Source organism: Ooceraea biroi, chromosome 8 (assembly GCF_003672135.1).
Source record: "Ooceraea biroi isolate clonal line C1 chromosome 8, Obir_v5.4, whole genome shotgun sequence".
Taxonomy (NCBI): Eukaryota; Metazoa; Arthropoda; class Insecta; order Hymenoptera; family Formicidae; genus Ooceraea; species Ooceraea biroi.
This window is the reverse complement of record NC_039513.1, coordinates 12,111,668-12,133,661: the sequence shown is the minus strand read 5'-3', so window position 1 is coordinate 12,133,661 and position 21,994 is coordinate 12,111,668. Positions and strand designations below refer to the sequence as shown.

The 21,994-nt window shown below is 47.8% G+C and overlaps 1 protein-coding gene across 2 annotated transcripts in view; it reads left to right on the top strand.

Moving 5' to 3' along the window:
* LOC105276358 (serine/threonine-protein kinase MARK2) overlaps positions 1 to 21,994 on the top strand; it is a 103,351-nt gene that overhangs the window by 9,180 nt on the left and 72,177 nt on the right. The window lies entirely within an intron of this gene.

The window sequence follows — 21,994 nt, the reverse complement described above, 5'->3', positions numbered from 1 at the left end:
AAACAAAGTTGTTTTGTCAGTAATTCAGGTTGCCTTGAAAAGTTCCAACAGTTTTGTTGTTTATTATTGTTCTCTCATGGTCACACATCGCTGGTCCATTATTTTATTATGATTAATCGATTTTATTGTAATTAATCGATCGATAATTTAATATCGAGGAGCGAGCGAGGATGGCAAGTCACGCGAGATTTGTTTGTGTAAATGTACGTTACACGTGAGCGCGCGTTGATCTCAGGAATAGTGAGATCATCAAAGTTCTCTCGGAAACTCTCCGGGGAATTCGGGGAAGAATAATTTCATTCGCACACTCTAGAGAACGCCGCGGCCGGGAATTTACGGTCTCTCTTCCACGGAAGTCGGCAGCAGTTTTCTACGCGAGATTTTAATCAGGAACTCGCGCGGCATCACCGATTAATCAACATCGTCCGCAATTAGTCTGCGGGGAGATACGATAAAGAAATGCGCGGCGAATAAATTAGCAATTTATTCTCCCGTTGACGCGGACCATATTCGCCACGAATTTATCGAGATAAGGAAAGACCTCGCGAAACGTAGATTCAACTGCGCGATTTCCAAAGCTTGATTATACCCTGATGTACATTCATGTTTCATCGTTGAGCTCCGTTCCTGTTCTACGTGCATTTCAAGGCGTTTTCGTAAGTCTCTTCTGGCACTCGGGCCTCCATTGACATTAATCTGGGTCTTAATGAAGTTACCTCTTCCTCGAAAACGCATTCGTCGAGAGGAAATTTAGGTCTTCCATGAAGCCTCTTTGTGGGGACTATCTCTTGTAGAAGAAGAAGGGACTAACACTAAACCCAACCGCCGACTACATAATTGATGTCGTAAAAGCGCGTACCGAACGAGCTTAATTGGCACTCGAACGTTTAACTCGTAAATCGCGTCACATCTTGCCGCGTACAAAGCGGCCACGTCGAGGCAGACCGATGGCGATCAAAACCCGCGAACAACGCGGAACTTGCTCGGCATTCTGCAAAAAAATAGAAACTTTAATCTTTTATGCTAAACAGCTAAATTCGCGTGAAGAATACGAGCGAATCAATTTGTGCCGTGGATTGCAAAAGATCGTTGCAATCGCGTGAAATTCCATTCCCTCGTGTTTCGCCAGGCTTTTAGACTTCCTTCGAGTACGCGCAGGTAGAAAACATCATTTTTGCAATCATTGAGCAAGAGATCGATCTTCACGCCACGCCCGAGCGCCGAGTTACGTTCTCTGCGGCGCGGCGCGGGACGTTGAAGCTCCGGAGCGTTGGAGCGCACCGGAAACCTCGCATTATGATTACCGTATCTCGGTCGCGGAGGACAATGAGCCGAGTACTTTCCAATATTACGAAAGCCATAAGTCTCTCCGCCTTCTCGGCTTGACAAACGAAGGCGAACCGCGCGAGAAGTGATCGAGCCGAGCCGAGCTGAGCCGCGCGCATTCCACGCTCCTGTCAATCGCGTAACGCCGCGTTTTCGCTCCTGGTTTCCTTTCACTGTTTGCGGTCGGGTCTATGCGTGTGTATGCGTGTTGCATATATGTGTGTGTCCGTGTATTTCTGTTACACGCAAGCTGCGACGCACCTTCGCAGCCTGCACAGGTGCACGAGCCCGTATTGGCGCTACCGCGAAGGCGAGGACTGCAGTTTGCACCTGACCGGCCCGTTTGTCAAGGAACAAAAGACGTCAGTCAAGGTCCGAATTTTGCCAGCGCAACCCGCAGCGTGAAACAAACGCGTGTCACCGTTTCCGGTGTTTTGTCTCGATGTGTGATTCATGGTTGTGGAAACGGCTGTCAAAGGGCTTAAATGATCCTAAATTTTCCTGAATATATTAATCATCGACATCATCGATATCATCGACGAAATTTTCATTATTAGATGGGTAGCTTGGATAGCCGAGAATGAATGAAGCGGTTCGACGTTGAGTTTAAGTGCGAGTGCTCGTAATCGTGAGCCCGAGTATTACCGAAATTCGGGATTAACAGAGCGCGATTATTCCGCAGCCTTTTACCTCGGGATCGACGAGCGATCTCGTGGAGCTTGAATTTCCGATGTTTCCGGTGCGCCCGGAACGATTTCCGTAAATCTACCGCGCGAGTCTTGAAGAGCACACTTGGTGCATTGCTCGAAAAGGTCAAATGTATTGTAGCACGGCTGCGGAATTCGCGCTCGTTCCATTCTGCAGACTTTAGGATTCCATTACGTGCAGTTTCCCATTATCTGCACGCGGAAGCGTGCGCGAGTCTCACGGTAAAATTCGTGAGGGTTTCTCCCTCCTCGCCTCTTTGACGCTCGTTAATTGCGACATCGGGATGACTCCGGTTTAGTAATCAAATAATGGAACGGAGTCCGAGGGGCTTGTTCGCGTTACGAATCTCATTACATTACTGCATTACTGACGATTTAATTAATGCGACGTAATTAATGTAATAACGCTCGAAAAGGAAAGTCCCCTTTAAAAAAGGCCTCGCGCGGCCGCTCTTTAATCGCCAGTTTCCTGATCGATGTGATATCGATCTCTCTTTTTCTTTTTCGATTTTGTCTTTTTTTAATAACATCACGCGCGCACTGAAAATTTTACAGTTTGAGATAATCGAGATAATTGTACATTATCGGATCAGCTCTGGTTTCCGAAGTGCTTCTCATACTACCGTCCACCTATCATTCTTCCTCTTGTACGTGCTGCTGCCTGCTGGGAGCCCAAGGAACTTGCAGTTCTCCAGTTTAATGATCTGTAAGACGTAAAGACTTTACTGTCTCTCCGCGAGGGATTAGTTCGCTCTTGCTAAATTACTACGGCGAACGTTACCGAGCCGAGTCACTTCTTTCCTACGTTTGAGACGTACGAGTTGGTCGCGTCGCGAGCTTCATATTTATGGCTTTTACCGGATCGCTCCGTATCGATTTCACGTTGCGGTTGTATTTTTAACGTTGTCGTCGTCGGTACCTCGTATTCTCTGCTTTCGCGAAAAGGGATGGAACCCCCGTCGCCGTCGTGGTTCGCTGTTGTTTGTGCACCGTCACCCCCATACAGCGATCCGTCATGGGGAACCGGGACGAGTTGAACCGGCGCCAAGGGTGTTTCTCGGCTTCCTGTACGTGACACTGTCGAGATCCGCAATTCGCAGAATGCAGAAAATACGGGGTGCTCGTGCAGGCAGACGTGTTTTCCTTTCATTTCAAAGAGCGCCCAGGGGAGAAGAACGAGGGAATCCGTGAGGCATTTTTTATACATCTGTCTCTTGAAAAGACGGAAGCGAGACTCCGTCGTGGCGTTTTCATCGCGAGCGGACGTCGACATCACGTCGGTTTATCGGGATCATTCGCTCGCGCGTGAAGTCATTTTACGCGAATGGACGTGTGAAATCGTCAGTGCAGAGAGATCGAGGCGTATCAGTTCGCACGAGCGGAGTATCTCGCATCCGCGTAAATAGCGTGACGCATTATTTGTAAACGGGCGAGCGAGCGAGCGAGCACTTTCGATATTTTTAACTGCTCGTTATCCTCGCCCGTGCACACTCGCCGTAATTTATCGGCCTTTACGTGGGAAAACAAACTACCCCGGCGCGGGAATCAATCGGCTTTCGCCGAGGCGAATCGTTTCGCAGACCATCGAGTCTATGAATAAGAACGACTTCCTCGTCTTCACGGGGACGCGCGCTGCCGAGAGCCGCGACTGCATTTGCATAGCGAGCCATTCCAGCCGTGGAATTTATTCATACGGCGATAAGCAAGATACGATTGAAGGCAACTCGCGGAAAACATTTCCGCTGTCCTCCAGCGCGCTTTGAAAAAAAAAAAAACAAAATTATACTCACAATCAGTGAGTCCGAGATAGTTCGAGGGTGACAAACACGTGTGTAACGGACCATCAACGATATGAGTCTTCCATAAAAATCGTGATCATCTTGTGCAGGAACCGGAAGTCGAGAATCTCAGAATCTCAGGCGATAGGCAGGCGCGCTCGATACCGTTCGATAGATACGTTACCTCGAACGTTTGCGAGCCGAGTAGAAGTAAACGATCAGATAGTAATTACGAAGAATGCCTGAGAATTCCGTCGCGATTATTGGTTCTCTCCTCTTCTCAGTGGAAGCATTCTCGCGCGGACGTTCCGGCGATGCATCGCGCGAGATCGAGCGGCGACGAGAGCGCACTTTATAAACGATTCACTTCCGCGATGGCAGCCGGGGGATCGTATATCAGGTTGGGCCAGATTCGTAGGAACATTGGATGGGAGTTTCATCAAGGCCGCGTTTGATGGCGGCCCATCAAACAATTGTGCGGCTCCCCCAGCGCGCGCGTTGCGTGCGTGCGAATGCGATGCTGCAATTTATTTAAAACATATATCGTCAAATGGGAACGCAACGGCGTCAATCGCCGGCCGGGAAGGCGAAATGTCCTTCAAATATTGAAACATTAATTTAATATCGGTTTCGATTTCACTTGAAAAGTTTGCGGTTACACAATGTATTATGTACACCGTGTATAAATAATAACCGGGATATCGGATGCAACGCGTTTCGCGTTGGATAATTGAGAGCCTCAAATTACACAGGGGGATTAAGAGCTGGACGTAAAACGCGGTGAAACTATGATAGTGCACTGTGACACCAGGTATATCAGACACAGGATGAGGGCAAGGGGATAAAAGCACTCCGCCAAGGTACATTAGCAATTTGATTTCTAATTTACGACGCCCGCCGCGTTTACTCGTCGCTCGATGCCGGCAGCTCGGCGCTCGCGTCCCGCAAAAATGCGATGTACAAATTCGAACGCGGCGAATTATTTTTAGATCATGTTTTCCAAGGTCTCTAATAATACTGTCAGCCATCGAAGGTTATCGATCGAATAGGTGAAGCGGCCGCCGTAAAAATAGCTCTCGGGCGTCCGCGTGTGTCGATTGTGGGCGTTGCACGCGTTGACTTTGCTGTCACGGCTTTGTGCGAGCACGAATTTCCTGCTCCCCCGCGTAACGCAATCAATAAAAAAAGAAGAAGAAAGAGAAAGAAGACGATTAATCATCCGCGGGAGCGAGAGCGAATCGCGCTCGCCGCTCGTAATTAATGCGATCTGCCAATCGGCTAGTGGTGTACCTACTCATCTCCTTAATGAGCTTCCATATTGCTCAAACGCTGAGCCCCTTATCAACCTCCGACGATTTATCGTCTCCTTATCACCGCGCTGTGAAAAATACGCAAAAAATAACTCGCTCCCGCCAAGAATAGCCGAGAGGTTCGCAAGTCTTGCAAGTGGCATCGTGGCATATCGGCACGCGGAGTGGAACGAAATAATTAACGAGTACAAAAGCCGGGGCCGGAAGATCTTCGCGAAGCTTTCTTTCCGCGACGGGATTTTCTGATTCATTCTCTATTCTGGAAAAGAGAGAGCACGACGACGAGCGGATGTGCAGAGGTCTCGAAAAATTTTCTGGTACCCATGCCCGACAGTCTGACGACAATTCATTATCTGGTTGCTATAATTAGTGGCGCTTCGAAAAATGCTTCGCAAATACAGACGGGCGCCGGAGTTTTTAACTGAAAGGTGTATGACGGGCGACCAGACGCTTCAGTGGCTCGCTGCAAAACAATCATGTGTTAAAAAAGGATTATCTCATGTTATCGGCGCGTTGGTAAAATGCAGCACGATGGGACAATCGAGCGATGCAACAAATTGTAACGTTGCTAAATCAACGCGAGATAACGTGTTCGCGATAGTTAAAACGTTTCATACTTTGTCGTTTGTTAATATTTCGCTGTTTCGATTCGCAACAGCATTAGTGTATGAAATGCAGATTGGCGGGAAAATATTGAAAACATGAATTATAAGTTAGACAATATCCTCTATTGGAAAAAAAACAAAGATTGTGAATATAAGTCGAAATTCGTTGCTGGATTGTTATTGGAGAATTGAGAATATTAAGTTTGAATAGTCTTGCATTGATTCTTCTGTCGATTCTTCTTGCCCCGAATTTACTGCTGAGCGATCGTTTTATTGCCCTGCAAGGCACGTGTGACAAGAGGAATGCACGACTGCATCCTATTTGCTGTACGTGCATGACTGGCCGATAAGAAAGCGTTTGTTTAAAGAGGATTTTACGCCGCTTTAACTAACGCACGATTTATGACGCGATTAAACCCGTAACGCTACACACGCACGTCTTTCAATCAAATTATTTTTTGCCCTATATGAAAGTTTTCGCGATTAATGCACTTTAAACTAAACATTGATCGTCAATGTACATCTATTTGATCGATAAAAATATTACTCGTTTACAGAAACTTGTCGAATTTCTGTAATAACATCTACAACCACATCTCCGAAAAAAACAAAAATTCTTATTTCAATTAATTTTTGGGACTTCAGTGCAATTTCAGTATGACAAAACCGGTTTGGCGAATCCGCGAAGCGCGTGCAATTTCCGCGATATTGGCGGCAATTTAAGGATATTAAATCTCAGAGCCGAGGCGTGCGCGTGTAATCGCGTTCCGCAGTTTCCACACTGCGAACGCAGGAGAAAAACAGAGTTACTTGGAATGCTCATTAAAGGCAAGGCAGGAGGCGCGCGGCCACGTTCGAGCACTCCTGCGAGATCGTTCCAGGCATCACGATAAGCCGCAACGTTTCGAGAGGCTCAAAGCTCAAACGAAATTATTATATCCGCCGCAGAAAGACGTGGAAGCGCATCTCGACGAAGAAGTGAAGGGGGGAAGGACGAAGAGATCTCATTTGACAGCCTCCTCATGCGTCAGGATGCATCAAACGACAGGTCATTGACGCAATCGCGACGTCGCCTCGGTCGAGATGATCTGCAACACGTGCGGATGCGGTATGCCGCTTAAAAATAGATACGCGAAATCGCTTACACGCGCTGAACGGGAGACTCGCGTTTTTTACGACCGATAAATCCCGCTGTTGCGCCACGTGCTCGATAGAATCGCGAAATCTGCCGCGAAATCTGACCCGGATGATATCTCGCGCGAATTTCCGATGCGGCCGTTTGAATCTCGCCGCTATGGTGCCGCGAGATTCGCCGCGCCGATACGAGCGGAACGGAGCCACCGGAGCGGAATGGATCCTTGCGAAATCCGCCGATGGTTGACCGATCGCAGTAATCGGTGCGTCGTCAGGTTCGCCTTCTACAAACAGATTCCTCGCGTTTCACGATATACACTATTCGGCGTTGAAGTGTAGTTCGAGGAAAAGCAAATCCGCAGCATTAGCCACGCGTTCGTCAGACGCGTAAGTCATAAAGTCATTAAACTCGAGATAAAAGCGCCGGCGCGATATTTGCGTAAATGCACCGCTAATCGGCCGTTGGAGCGACATGTGAATGGAAATTTTCGATTCACTGGCGCAGATCGAGTTGCAGGTTTCCTTTGCTCGCGGCTGAAAAATATATTAATAAACAAATAAGCCCCGCTGATGATGACAACAATGACATATGTATCCACGCTGTCGCGTTCGATTAAATTATCAAGCGCATAATTGAAGCAGAAACGTCTCGCTGGTGCTTGGCGCGGCGAACAGCTCGCGAGTGCATAAACGCAGTCGTTTATCTGATTCTCCAGCTTCGAAACACGCAAATATTATTCATCGCTATTGAAGACGGCATTGGGAGACTCGAAGATCCCGAAATCGAGGTGATCTTAAAAAAGACGACGCGCGCGAGGCAAAGATCCTCGACTGCATCAGTACACCGGACGCGTGTCTCGCATCCTCGTCACGTAACGGATTGCGACCTTCTGTTATATCTTCCTTTGTACATTGCCCGTACGCGTTCGTTGCGTTAAACGATTGCAGAAACCGCCACGTCACTCGACGAGCCGCCGATGATCTGGAAATAATCTGTGCGCGAGCGCGCGACATTCATTAACTGGACATTCAAAGCCGACGTTAATTATGCCATTTGCGGCTTTCGGTTCGCATCGGTGTGCAAATTGTCCGCTCGCCGATGCAGCGATAATTAGCGCACTGAACGGCCATGGGGACCCCCAAGGCGTGCCGGCGATGGAAATAATTATATTGCCCGAGAATACGTGTTTTCCGCCAACGGCCGGTTTTATCTTTGTTTCTCCGTTTCTCGTAATTTGCCGTTTTGTAATGACGATTCGATTGCTCGAAACTAGTAATTGTGACACACTCTGTAGCTCCGAGCTCCTCCGGATCGAGACACGTGACGCCGAGGTTGAGCGCTTCAGAGTCGGAGGTCATAAGTAACGACGAGAGGAAATTGCGAGCCGATAGTCCAGCAGATTGCTCAGAGGCGAATCTTTCCAGAGTCGTTCGTCGGAATTTTCTCGCGGACGAGAATCGTTTCTCCGGACCGACGCGATCTTCTCGCGGATCCCCGCCATCGTGAAGAAAAAGCATTTCTTCGAACTAAGTAAACTCGGCGCATTACGTAATTGCGATTCAGAAGCTAGTATGGTTTCGAGACGCTTTGGAGTCTTCCATCGACGCGTCGGTCGCAATAATGACAAAGCGCAGAATATTATTTTTTTCCTAGTACACGCAATTACATTTATTGATGATGTCGCGATGCACCAATCGCGTCCTCCTTTTTTGGGCTGATGATGATGATACTGACGTGCGTTTTGTATGCACAGGTGAAGTGCATGTAAATATCTCGTCTACCGTGCGTGACTCCGCTCGTCGGATTCGTATGGAAAAACTCGTTCGCTCTGGTAGCACGCAATGCACGTCAAGGAATCCTCTCGGCCCTTTTCTCGAGGGCTTTTCCGCCGGCGGCTATTAAGACCGCCAGTCCAACGCTAATCGCGTCCAACGTGTGGGAAAGTCGCGTCCGGCGCGCGTGGGTTTGCGAAACCGCACCTTCGCGTGAAATTTCCTCGCTCCAGGGAGCGCCTATCCCTTGATAATCGCTGCTATATAAGGGTGGACGGATCACCTGGGTGTCTTTGGAAGGTTTTTCCTCGCGTCGTAGAGACGTTCCCTCGCCCCTCGATCGCCCCGATGTCGGTCGATAAACTATTTTCCATCACCGACAGTAAAGCGAGCGACCGACGATGCCGCTCCGTCGTCGCCCGAAATAGTCTTCGAAATCGAGAAAATTAAAATGAAATGAATAGATTTCCCGTGCTTTGCGCGCTTTCAAATAATCACTGCAAAAATAATAATTAATAATTAATAATATCGCCTTCATGCTCGCGTGCAATTTGATTTCACCTGAAAATCGTCGATCCGACAAGCGATCGTGCACATCACGACTCGACTTGTAGATTCGAGTGCATTCACCGAAAGTTCATCCCGAGTGCCGTCCACCTCTGGTTCCGCCGCATGCCTGCGAGGTCAATTGTACTCTCGGTCACGTGGTGAACGGGGTCACGACGTAACGAACGATCGCGTAACACCTCGTCCCCCGACGTGTGTATTTAATATTCATAAGTTTCATAAGCATGCCGCCTCGACCTGCCCTCTCGCCTCCCCCGTGTCCGTCCCGCATCACCCTCGTAAGGGTTCAACGCGTAGATCTAATCACGTGCATGACGTACCGCTTTCGCTTCATGACTATGCGTTCGGGTGCAAAAGTCCGTAAGAGCATAATTGTCGACCGGTTCCGCGGAAACGATCGCGTTAATCGCACCTGCAAACCACCGTTACGCTATTTCGTATGATTCACCGTCCGACTGCTGATCAGTGACTTCTCATTACGTAACCGAAAAGACAGCATTTTCATTCGAATCTTGCGCGAATTATCTCTGAAAATGTTTCTAACTTGTATAACTTTCCGCAAAACCGCGGTTTCATTATCTCATTTTTCTTTTTATGGTAGAAACCATTCATCCACGGAATTATTCTTTCCCCGTTCCCTCTCTCTCTCTTTTTGTACTTACGGGCTTGGTGCCCAGTATAATAATAATAATCTATCTATCTATCTCTCCCTCTCTTTCTCCCTTGGTTCTCTCTTAATTTCCCTTCTGTTTCTGTTTGTTTTGTTGATAAAGTTAATTTCGAAAAGTGGAAGGAAAGTTCGCGCGGCACTCAAAGCTGCTACTTAAGGCGCTTTCAAAGCACACCACCGAGTCCTCTCGCCGACGCGATACATCGCTAATGAGATAACGACGATGTAAATTTGATTATAACCTTTCGCGCTTTCTCCCTCTCCACCTACGCGTTTCATACGGTGAGAAAAAGTGAGCGCATCTGCAGAGTTGCTTATGTAATTTGGTCGTGCTTAAGTGATACGATGCACTTTCACGAGGAATTCATAAGTCGTCCATTGGGAACGAGCGTGTGCGAGCGCGGTTTTTTTGTAGCGTAAAAAAGTACAGAAGGCGCATAATGATAAAGAAAAAGTATCGCGCGGGAAAACTTTTCACTTCTGCCAGCTCGTTTCATTCGTTTTATTCGTATCTGTCACTCCCAGGAGAGACGACAAAAGTCCATTGTTCGCAAATGATGGCACGGTGACACGCGTGAATCGGGAATTCACAGGCAGCGTTGCTGCATCGCGAGCGTTTCCGCTGTCTTTGACAATGCGAAACGACAATGCGAAAAATTAATTGTCCTAATGATTTGGATGAATTGAAATTAAATTTGTAATTGGCAATAACCAGGTAGAAATGTACATCAAACTGTATATCGATCAGTGACGTCAGATTCTGCAACTAGACGAGCGAGAGACGCATTACGCGTGGCATAATTATCTGAATGACTTTGATTGACATGGTACGCTCATTATCTAAGTTGATGCTGCCATCTATTGATAAATGATATTTCTATACCCGCAGAGGCTATCGTATCAGCATTCTGCTTACATCAAAAGAGTACCGACTATGTTGTAGGCGGTCCTGTCCAAGCCGGTATCTCTTTTTCTTTTCTCTTCCGTTCTCTTTTTCCCCTCTTTTCTTTTCTCTCTCATGATTTACTCGATGATGCAGAGTCGAAATCCGCAGATAATCACGCCGCGTGAAACTCTTTGCAGAGATGTGAAACTCGTTTACGATACGCCGAGCGGAAGTCGCGGGGAGGAGCCGAGGCATCTCCGAGGGATCTCACGCGATTCTCTGCACCGTATCGCGATCCGTATCGGGCGCGATGATTGTTCCCACGATTCGGATTATCCCGAATGAAATGATTGATCGTCGCTGTTGGCGGCTGCGGAAAAGAAAACCGTTCGCCGAAAGCTCATTCTCCAGCGCGGCTTTTCACGGGCGGCGCCCGTAACGATCCAGATTGATCCAGATTGATCCGACAAAAGTCCTCATCGCGGTTCGGTGATTTTCGTGATCCCTCGTGCGGATCCTCGTTCCCGTGACGATGATCTTTAATGTGGCGACACATTATGCAGAATTATCAAATGTATTGTCGCGGAACATTGCAGGAGCGACGAGTCAAGTGACACGTTACTGTAATAAATCCGTGAACCATGCTCGTTAGCTGGATGTCTCCCTGCTTTAGTTGGGTCCCCGGGCTTCGATTTATGCCACTTTCCAAGTAGACCGCCTGCTGCAAACGTAGAACCGAGGTTACGCGCTATTTACGATATACCTGTATATCGCTCGGCCGTATACTGCTCTTGTGGTGTACGGTTTCATAGATCTCCTTACCTTACCTGCCCCTCACAGATTTTCTACAGGCCGATCCCGTCCGGAGATTGCAGGAACGAGAGAGGCTCGTCGACGTTAACGCTTCATCTGCGATCCGCCGAGCGAATCATTAATAAAGAGATCGAGTTCAAGCAATTGGAGAACGGATTTGACGAGCAAGAAATACGCGCGAGAGAACAGACGAGTCTGTGATCGAAACTTTTATGTGTATCTTATCGGATCGTTATCTCATATGTACAATTTTACGCATTTAGGTTTTATCGGACCCGCGTGTGTTCGCTTGTGGACACCTCGTGACGTAACGTGCTCGTATCAATACGTAAAACACACATCGTTGAAGGATAGACGGCCGTTTGACAGAGAAATTGCAGGTTTTCTGTCGCGCCTTTAAAAAGCGATGTCAAGCTGCGCGGAAAAACACGTGCTTTGTGCTCCAATTACTCCGGCCTTAGTCACGGGGACCTCGATAAAAGCACTTGCAGAAGCAGGAACCTGGCTTCGAACTTCGTTTGCCAGCGATTAATTCCGCGAGGCGTTCCAAAATTTGTAATTTGTTCTCAAAAATCCCTAACGATCCTCGTGTCATCCACACAAATATGCGGCACATTATTTCAAACGTAACGAAAGAAACTGTTTTTCATCTGAAAGTAAAGTTTATATCAAAACGAATATCAAAACAGGCAAAAGTCATATCTTGCGGAAAAATCAGTTTAATCCTTGAACAAATTTATTTATGTTTACGATGCTCTTCTTGGTTTTTCATTAATCTTCTGTTGATTTTTCGTGAGGTCATTCCACAACAGACCGGTATCTTTTGCAAACAAGTGATAGAAGTGATCTATCCGCGATACCTTACGAAGGAAGCGATAGATCATCGTAACAGATAATTTATCGTAAAATGAGGATTATTAGTTGCTAGATCTCTTGCGAGACAAGAAATGCGCGCGTTTGCTAATCAAGGGCGCATATCAAGGATGATCCACCACTGCGGAGGAAGAATAAAAAAACGGAGATGGCCGATAATCCTGTAACGTTCTGCGTGGGCAGTTTACAGTTACTGGCCTCACGTCTTCTGATCTTCGCATCGTTTTGAGTCACAAAGCCGAAGAGGAGAGGAACGTTACTTCTTTCTTCGTACTTTTTTGAGCGTAACGATCGGTTTGAAAGAGATTCGTTGGTGCCAGCGAATAGTTACACTTGCTTGCGTCTCTGAATCTAAAACCGATTCGTCCGTCCATTGATGTTACACCGCCGACGAGCTTCTGTGAGTCGGGTTTACTAGTCAGCGACAACGTTACCTTACCAGACAGATCTATTATAAATAGCTAATATTCTATGCAAAAGAGCGATCCCCTTTTTAACTCGTTTTGAAGTCAACATCCTCTTCTCGAATCGAGGACGATGTCTGATTTTCGAAGCTAATCCCAGCCTGCTCTTTCTATTTCTCTCTTCCAACGTCGACATTTATAATTTATACCAGCAGCTCTCGCATCCATTTCAGGAGTTATCGCATAATTTCATCCGAAGCTATATCCTCTGAATATCTCGGAATAATAATTCGGGATTGAAGAAGGGGACAAAGATCGAACGATAGCGGGAAGGCACGGCGATAAAGCCACGCAACCGCTGCAACGATGACGGCAACGAGCCGATCGTCGTATCGTGCGATCATCCCTTTATCCTCGCTTCTATATCCATCGAATCGGGCAATCCATTCCGCGATCGGTTCCGGCAAGGAGCACGAAGGCCGCGAATCGCGCGCGCGACGCGGTTACACCCTCAGAAAGGATTTCTGATAACGAGACGAAAAATATTCTTGACTAATTTAATCGTATTACAAGTATAAAAAATATGAAAATAAAACAATTTTTAATTTAAATCAGTAATTTCTATTCTTCTCTCTCGAATTAAATAAGATTGTCTTACTGTCTTGAGACAAGAGTAACATATACAAATTTATGCCTATATATTCTTGTATGTAGAATAATTTGATATTAGCGCCACTTTATAGTAGGCTTTGTCGATGTCGACGCATCATTTTCTCACAGTCGCTCGTCGACTCGGCGCTTCTGCGTCCTTTATTCGGATAAAACGGCCAATAATTATGTGTTGCAATCGAAAATCGGGAAAGTGTTTCTGTTATTTACAATGAATAAGTGCAATACTCTACAAGAAATATTAAAAGATATGGAAATGTAAGTAAGTATATACAATATACTTACTTGAGAAATAAGATTCGAGATAAGACATTTCCATATCTTTTAATATTTCTTGTAGAGTATTGCACTTATTCATTGTAAATAACAGAAACACTTTCCCGATTTTCGATTGCAACACATAAATATTGGCCGTTTTGTGCAGATTCTACAAATTCTCTTAGAAGAATAGAATAAGATGTCTTTTAGATCTCATAATATTCTTAAATCAAGAATATTTTGAACTTGCTACAAATTTTTATCTAAATCCTTCTGAGAAAATTAATGAGATAGCACCAAGATTATTTGAATCTAAATTTTCGAATTTTCTATTCAAGATTAAAATATGCTTCTTTTCAATAATAAATATGATTGTCGCTATAGCGATCTTATTTTATGATAGATTAAAGAGTAATAGCATTAAGTCCAGAAATCTTTTCTGTGGGTGTACTCGCGGGCTAATGCGAGCAAGATCGAGCAGCGGGCCCCTTGAGTCTCCAGCTCTTGGATCAGCGATCAGTCTCCCGCCGGTCTCGCTGTCTTAAGGTCAGCTTAGCGAGCGATCCGACGATCCGCGCGAGGATTTTACTCACCGACGAGCCCGACCCCGAATCTTCGATCGGCAAACTTTCCTCTCGCGCTGGCTTTCGATTTTTATCCGCGAAGTGTGACGCATCACGCCTGAGCACTGCAGGTCGTTCATTCAGCTGCGAGAAATGCCGACTGGAAAAATCGAGCGCGCGTGAAGTGATCGAGTTTTTGGGGTTCTTCTCGTTTTATCTTTTATGGAAAAGCGTGGAATCACGAGTGTAAGAACGAAAGTGCGAACGCGAGACCGTGATCGGTCAGAATCGCGGCTGCCTTTGATCTTTATCTGCACATGCGGCCTCACCTCTGGGCGGATCTGTACTCTAATTAAAATGGTCATCAATACTCTGACCGATGGTTTGTTTTCGGGAATTCGGAAGCCATTTAAGGTATTTGGATGTCCATCAGTGTGCGTGATATCGATTACACTTTTAATTATAATATTTCAAATCCAGAAATTCGAGATACATTGAGAGCGCGTGTACAGGACCTACATAGTAGTACAATACAAACGTCTCTATTTGTGTTCTAGTACAAGTCCTCTAAGAACACCGAGGAAGACAATAATACCTTGAGTGTACATAACAAATCGCAAAGCACATCTCTACAGAATATACAGAATACACAGAATACATGCGAGGTAATTAATACACATTTACACTAATATTAAATTCACATCTCCTCGACAAAGACTCGCCAGACCTTCTTGAAATCCTCCACTTGATAACACGTAAAATATGTCATTTCATTATGTAGATTTACCTATTAACTTATCATCGTTCCAGCAAAATATCCGCAAAAGCTTAAAATTTCACAGCATATTCGCATATTCTACAGGAGTCGGTCCGAATTCGACAGGAGATGCACAATAATTTACACACAAAAAGATATGGAACAGAGAAAGAGAAAGAGAACATACCAGGCAGGCATCAGTTGTCATTACAAATATTATATTTTATTACATACAACTTTACATATTATACATTTTCAACATACATCTTTCACAGTACAACAGTGAACGACAGTACAAATTTTCACTACAATGCAACGCATTTCCCGCGACTGGCAAGCGAGAAGTCGCCGGGCGCCTTTGGTAGCGCGCGCGGTACTGCTATCAGCACTTGTACTTTGAGCTCGTCCTACGATATCAGGCGCTCCGAACAACCGGCCTTAAGCCGGCTGGCTGGCTGACTGGTTCGTTCGTGAGTCACTAGCAACGCGCGCGGAGCTGGCTCTCGTGTGGCTCGCTTTCGCCAGTCGGAGCGCGCACCAGTCCGGTTGTCGTCGCCGCGCGCGTTCTGGCGTTCGCCGCTCTTCGTCGTCGTCATCGTCAGCATCATCGTCGTCGTCGTCGTCGTCGTCAGCAACTTCCTCCTCCTCCTCGCTACGTCCCGCCGACTACTGGATGGGAGCCGGCGCTCACGCGCGACTAGACAGCCGAGCCGGGCCGAGCCGAGCCGAGCCGAACCGAGAAGTACGCGCGCCGCGTTTCTCGCTCTCTCAGTGACGTCTCGCGCGTGTGCGTCACCGCGTGTGTCACGAGTGCGCCTGCCACTCGCGCGGTACCACGCCGCTCGAGACCGCTTCGCGTTCGTCCTCCTCCTCGGCGACATCCGCTCGCTTCCTCCTCTTCGGGCCCCCGCGCGTTCGGAGACACGCGCGCGATTGCGCGTCCGAATTCTTTATCAGCGCGAGGAGATAATGTGATTCGCGGCAAGTGGCAAGTCGGCCGGAATATCGGAGAAGCTCGACGTCGCATCGCTCGCGGACATCGCGGAACTTTTTCGAAGTTTCCCCGCAGTGCTGGTGATACACGTTTCACATGCAGTAAGCGGTGATGTGGTGGTAACACCGAAGTGATTTCTGTGCTTCTTGCCTAACGTGCTTCCGCAAGGTGATTCATCCGTGCGCGATTTTCTGAGGGGGGAACAAGTTTGTGTAATCACGATGCCGGAGCAATCCGTGCTGTTAATTAACCACGTGCGAAACCGCCGTGTAGTGGATCACTATAGCCAAACATTATTAACGGTTCCCGACGTTCGCTTAATTGAATTCTTCTTGTAAGATCTTTTTTTATCTCTTTTTTTTCTTTTTAACATCACACTTGCAACGCTTGCGATTCGGTAGAGCCGTTTTACGGGAAATCGGGTTTAGCATCAGCGCGCGGACTCTCGCTGATGTAACGGACGTGCGTTCTCCAGTGCGCGTCGACCTCGCAGCGCGACGTCGCTTCTTCTTCGGAGTCTTATTAAGCTAACAAGAAGAATAAACAAATTCCACGATAACGGCGCGCGCGCGCGCGCGATTTTGCAGCGTTACATCACGCCGTTTTATGCGCGTTGTAGCGCGCAACGGCCGGATCATTTATTCGTGCACGCGCCCACAATCACCGACATGGTCTCTTTCCGACGATTCACCCGCGACAGCCTGTCCATTTGCGAGAACGACGCAAGTAGCACAAATAGTAATTCTGCGACGGGAGGATCCGCGAGTTTCGCCAAGCGTATACGATTCCGCGCGCCGAGCGGAACGTGATTCCGCTGCGTCTAGCGCCGCGCGTAGTTCTTCAACGTGGAATCATTCCTGAAAACGATCTCTCCAGTCTCCACTTCTCCATATCATTGTCTATTTTTTTTCTTCCATCACGTGCACCGGGCTTGAAGCCTCATTCTCCGCATTGAACGAACGAAGAATGCAAGAAGCGCACCGCGAGAAACCGGATTCGCGATCCCATGGTGGCCGAAAACGCGCGTTCCGCGTTATTAGTTTACCGTAATGACTTCGTCGAGAACCGGCCGGCTGGCTGGCCTCGCACACGACACAACTGGGGCAATCCTGCCATTTTTCTTCCCGGCCACCCGCGAGTTTCACGGTGCCGCGAGTACTACCACGGCGAATTAAAGGAGCGGATAGAGACGGAAGCGCGCGGGCACGCGGCGAAGAATTAACGGTTTATGTAACCAGCCGTGTGTAATTCCACGGTTGCGCCTCGCAAGACCTCGCGCGAGAGCGTAATTAGTACGAGACTCTGTTCATTACCCTCTCGCGAGGGTCTGCTCTATGCGCGTGTCCCTATGATCGCTCGCGGATGAATTTTTCCTCCTTACGGTGATTCGGCTTTTTTTTCTTCGTGAAGGACAACGTCTAATCTGGTTTAACGACTTCCCGGAAAAATGACGTGGACTTGGATCGCGTGGGTATTACATGAGGAATTCAGCAACTTCGCTCCGGATTTTCCGGAGGACATGCATATGCGATCCAACTGCTAGATCCAAAACGATGGCTGATCTCGTCTCCTGATCTCATTAAATTGATAGATTGAGGCTCTTCTCGAAGTTTGTTAACTCGAGATGATCAGTTTGTCATTGCATCACTCGTGGATGCGTGATCGCTCATCGCTGAGCTTACATTGCTCCTAATACGCAGTTCACAACGTCGAACTGGATTATACTTGGTAGTTTTTCACGGTTGAAAAATTTCCCGAGGGAGAAGATCGAGGTAATGATACCATTTCATATCACGCTTCTGTCATCACGTGGCGTGCTGTTATCTAACCCGATCGAGCGCGATGAACGATCGATGGGCATAAATTAGCCGATCGCACGATAATTGGACAGCAACCGCGATGATTGGGGATCGTCATGGTCATCTCGTTGTTGAGGGAGGCAGTCAGCTTCTCATCTCCCCGCTACCACCCTTAATTGGAAATCGCAGATTCGCGCGCATAATTCAGCAGCGATCGATTTCTCGTCGGGCTGACGGCGACCGCATTCTCGGACGCGAAACACCTTTGAAAAAACGCCTTTTTGTCACGTCCACTCGGGCTTAATCGAGCGTTACTATCGCTCGTTAATGCAACAACGCGCGCCTGATCGTATGGTTTTGTCTCGCCGGAAGCGAGAAGTGACCGGCCGCGCGGTTGCACCAACCTCGCTTATAACGTTAATCATGGCTATCTGTGCATAAACCAACACAACACGCCTGAGCAGCGCGTGATAAGTGATCTTTCTAATGCGTAGTCCGGCGTAAACTCGTACGCACTTTTCGCATAAATTATCACTCACGAGCTCCTTCGATGGAATTCCGCGGATTTGAATTACAAATCTCGAGTCGAGTTCGTAAGTCGTTTTCCCTGAATGATGAAAAAACATGCGCGCTGCTATACGATATCCTTTCTTTCGGAAGGTAGAAAAATGTTCCCGCAGCTTTTTGGGGGTTTCAAGCGATAGCGATGTCTGCGATAAGGAAGCAGAGATTACGAGAACATTGAATTAGTCATTGAGCGACACGACCCGAGCAAGAATCGCAATGGAGTTTGAGGAAGATGCAATCGACTTACTGGGAACAAGAGAGTGATGAGGGAGAGAGAGAGAGGGCGTCCAAGGGTCTCAGGGTTTATCGCGCTCGTAGACGACCCCGGCGTGTATCAGTGGCAGGTTTAATTGCAGATTCGGCGGGGAAAGTTTGATTAAACGGCTATTATTCCAGCGCGAGATAACGCACAATCTGCGATTCAAATCCCCGTCCGTCCGTTTTCCGCTTGGCGCAGCGCGGAACAAAGGGAAGTTTGTTTTTCCGTTGCACGTCGATACGCGGCTGATGAAAATAAGGTGGAAAAAACGAGCGTGGAAGAGAAATTTTTCACAGAGAGAAAAATCGTTTGTGCAAACCAATACGCGTAATGATGAATCCCGGATAACGTCCGCCTCGTTGGAATATTATTTATTTACGAGATTGTTTAATCATGTAAATTCCATCGATTGTTACGTGTGCAAATAAGACGTCGCAATCTACATTTCAAGAACCTCAGTTTCCTCTGAGCTCGTACGCAAAGAAAAAATTAGTCAAGCCGCTGTCTTTTCCCGATTTATGTATTTTTTATCTCTCCGCACGAACGCAGGACGATTTTTTCTCGTGAGACTGCAATTGTCACACTGTAATTACTCGCTCGTTTACTTCATTCGTCTAGTCTGCCTTGGCCGACAAAAACACCGCGCTACCCCGGTCGAGCAGGCGGCATTTTGTATTTGTCACGCCCGACAATAGAATTCTCGTGAGAGTGCCCGGCGTGTGCTAGAAACGTGCTCTTCTTCTCGCTCATCTTCGGAGCTGCCGTTGTTGCGGCACAATGGGTGAGAGCAAAAAGTCGGCGAGCAATCAATTGACGACACTGTGGCACTCGACAACTGCAACGATCCGGGTATCCCTGCGGTGTGCGGCAATTATCCAATACGGTTTTACGTAATCCGCCGCGATATAAACGCGCGCGTGCCTATGACAGTTTTCTTTTCCTGGTTCACTCCAAGTAACATTTCGATTATATCGCGGAATGCAGCACGGCGGATTTCTTATCCGACGCGGATGTGCGCTCAATGTAAACGACTTATGCAATTCACGCAAGATTGCTGATGCAAGATGATTGATCGGCGGCCCTTCCCAAGTCTCTTCTCAAGAAAAAAATATTCCTGCTAACGCATCGTTGGCGGATCGAGCTATGCGTTTGCGTAACCAGTTATGAATTAAGAGACCCTTCTGTCGACTTGCAAGTCGTCAAGATCAAATCGTGAGTGCCCGCTCAGAGATTGGTTTCTCTCTCTCTCTCTTCCGTAAACGTGTTTGTCGACGCTTTTAGAGCCGTCTCCTGCGCCCTTCGTCCCTCCGTTAACCGCTCTGCCGGAAATAAAGACGCTCCATCCGGCAGCCGGCTTTTCCGACGTCGACCAAGTGCAACGTGCCGCACTACGATGGATGCGCCCCGTCGGGTGCGACGTCTCGCTCCATAAAGGACATTGTCGGGCGACAGCAACTCGCGCGTTCAAGAGAGGAAGAGAAAAAGAAAGAGCGTGGGTGTCTCTCGAGGAAGTGCGCATTCTTCGGACGAATCCAGCGAGTCGATTCCCCGAGTCCACTTTTAGCGGGCTTCTCGTCTCCCAACGCACTCCCGGGACGTAGACGCATCCGTTACCCGGATGTCCGCGCGTTATTTCACGCTCGGCTGTCGCACAGGAATAATCCGAAGCTCCTCTTCTTCTTATCCGATTCTTCATCGTGGCTCTCACCGTGGCCTCTTGCACCGCTGCCGCGGTCAAGTTAGTCATCGCGCTGGATTTCTCGTCGGATTAAAGTGGACGAGAAGCCCTTTTTCCCAATGAAGGGCTGGATCATTAAGGGTACGGTCGAGGTAGTTTCGCACCTGGAACGTTTCACCTTTAATTTACATCGCGTCTTGCCAGTTTCGCGATCAGCGTCCTTAGATCACCTCGCAGCCACGTCACGTCGCTGCTTTCTCGACCGCAAATCCTCGTTCCCTCGACGAGGCCGGTCGTTTCGTCGCTTTTTCCGCGGCCCTCCAACCAAGTCCTTCGCCGGTATGCGCTCGGCGTGGCGCGTTGCGTTGCGTTGCATTGCGTGTAACACGCGAGGGCCTCGAACAATGCTCCGACACGCCAGTCCACGTCCGTGAATTTTTATTGCGTCGCAGACCGCAGTGCCGGGCAAATCTATCAATTGCCGGTGGCATCGGCGAAAAGGAAAAAAGAAATTTGGAGCAACATTTCTTTTCGTCTTCGCATATGCGATTGAAGGCCGCAGAGTAGCGTGATGGTGTTCGCGTATCGATCAGAGCTCGGATCAATCAAAAGTGCACGGTATACCAAATTTGCAACGCACGACGACGACGATTTTTCCATTTGCATAATGAGTTGGAATTTTTATTTATCTGTTTTTCATTCACGGCTCGTGCTCGTAGAAGCCAGCTTCGATCAAGGAGGCGGGGTTTATTAAGGTGCAGCGTACAGAGTTCACGTACGTCCGCGCGGGTCAGCGCAACGCGTCGTCCGATGATGATTAATGACTCGCTTCTTGCCTGCTTGCTTTTAACGCGCTGACACTGACATTACGTCCTAGAGGAAAGCTTGGCGATTGTCCAAGCACTTCCGAAGCACTGCTTTATGACACGGTTTGGAAACACCGGGCTGGCTAAATTTGTCCGCTTCGCTTCGCCCGAGGTAGGTGGAGGAGGAGATCACTGTTCTCGAGGGTCATCCGGGTTTAGTTTCGATCGTTAATTATTTTATTATTCTGATCGACACGCTTTATTACTGCGCTATCCCCGGTAATCCGCTTTCTCGTCTCAATCATTTCACGATTCTACTTCCAATTTCGAAAGTAAAGACAAAAGTATTGACAGCCGATTATTTATTCCGATGATCGATAAGTTGCATTGATTTACGTCCATCAATCTAAAGTCACAAAAAGTTCTTACAAATTCATGTAAAACACATGATCGCTCGTTCGTTCGCTTGACATGCTCGCCGGCTATCTTACGGCAAGATTATCGCGGCATCCGGAAACCACTCACGATATTGCTCACATCTCACGGCGCGGCGGTACCGCCTCACCGTCGTACCGTATCCCGTATTCTCGTTAAATCCGCGACAGGGAAATAATATACTCGCGCGGCTTTTTATCGGGCTTTAATAACGGGGCGACTCGGTACCCGCCGCGTGCGTACCCCGATATACAATATTTTACCGTGCCCCTCTCGTTTCTCAGCAATCCTGTGCGCGTTTACCGTACCCTACGATACGAGATCCGCGGCGATCGTCGGTGCCGGGCGTTAGGTAGAGGTACG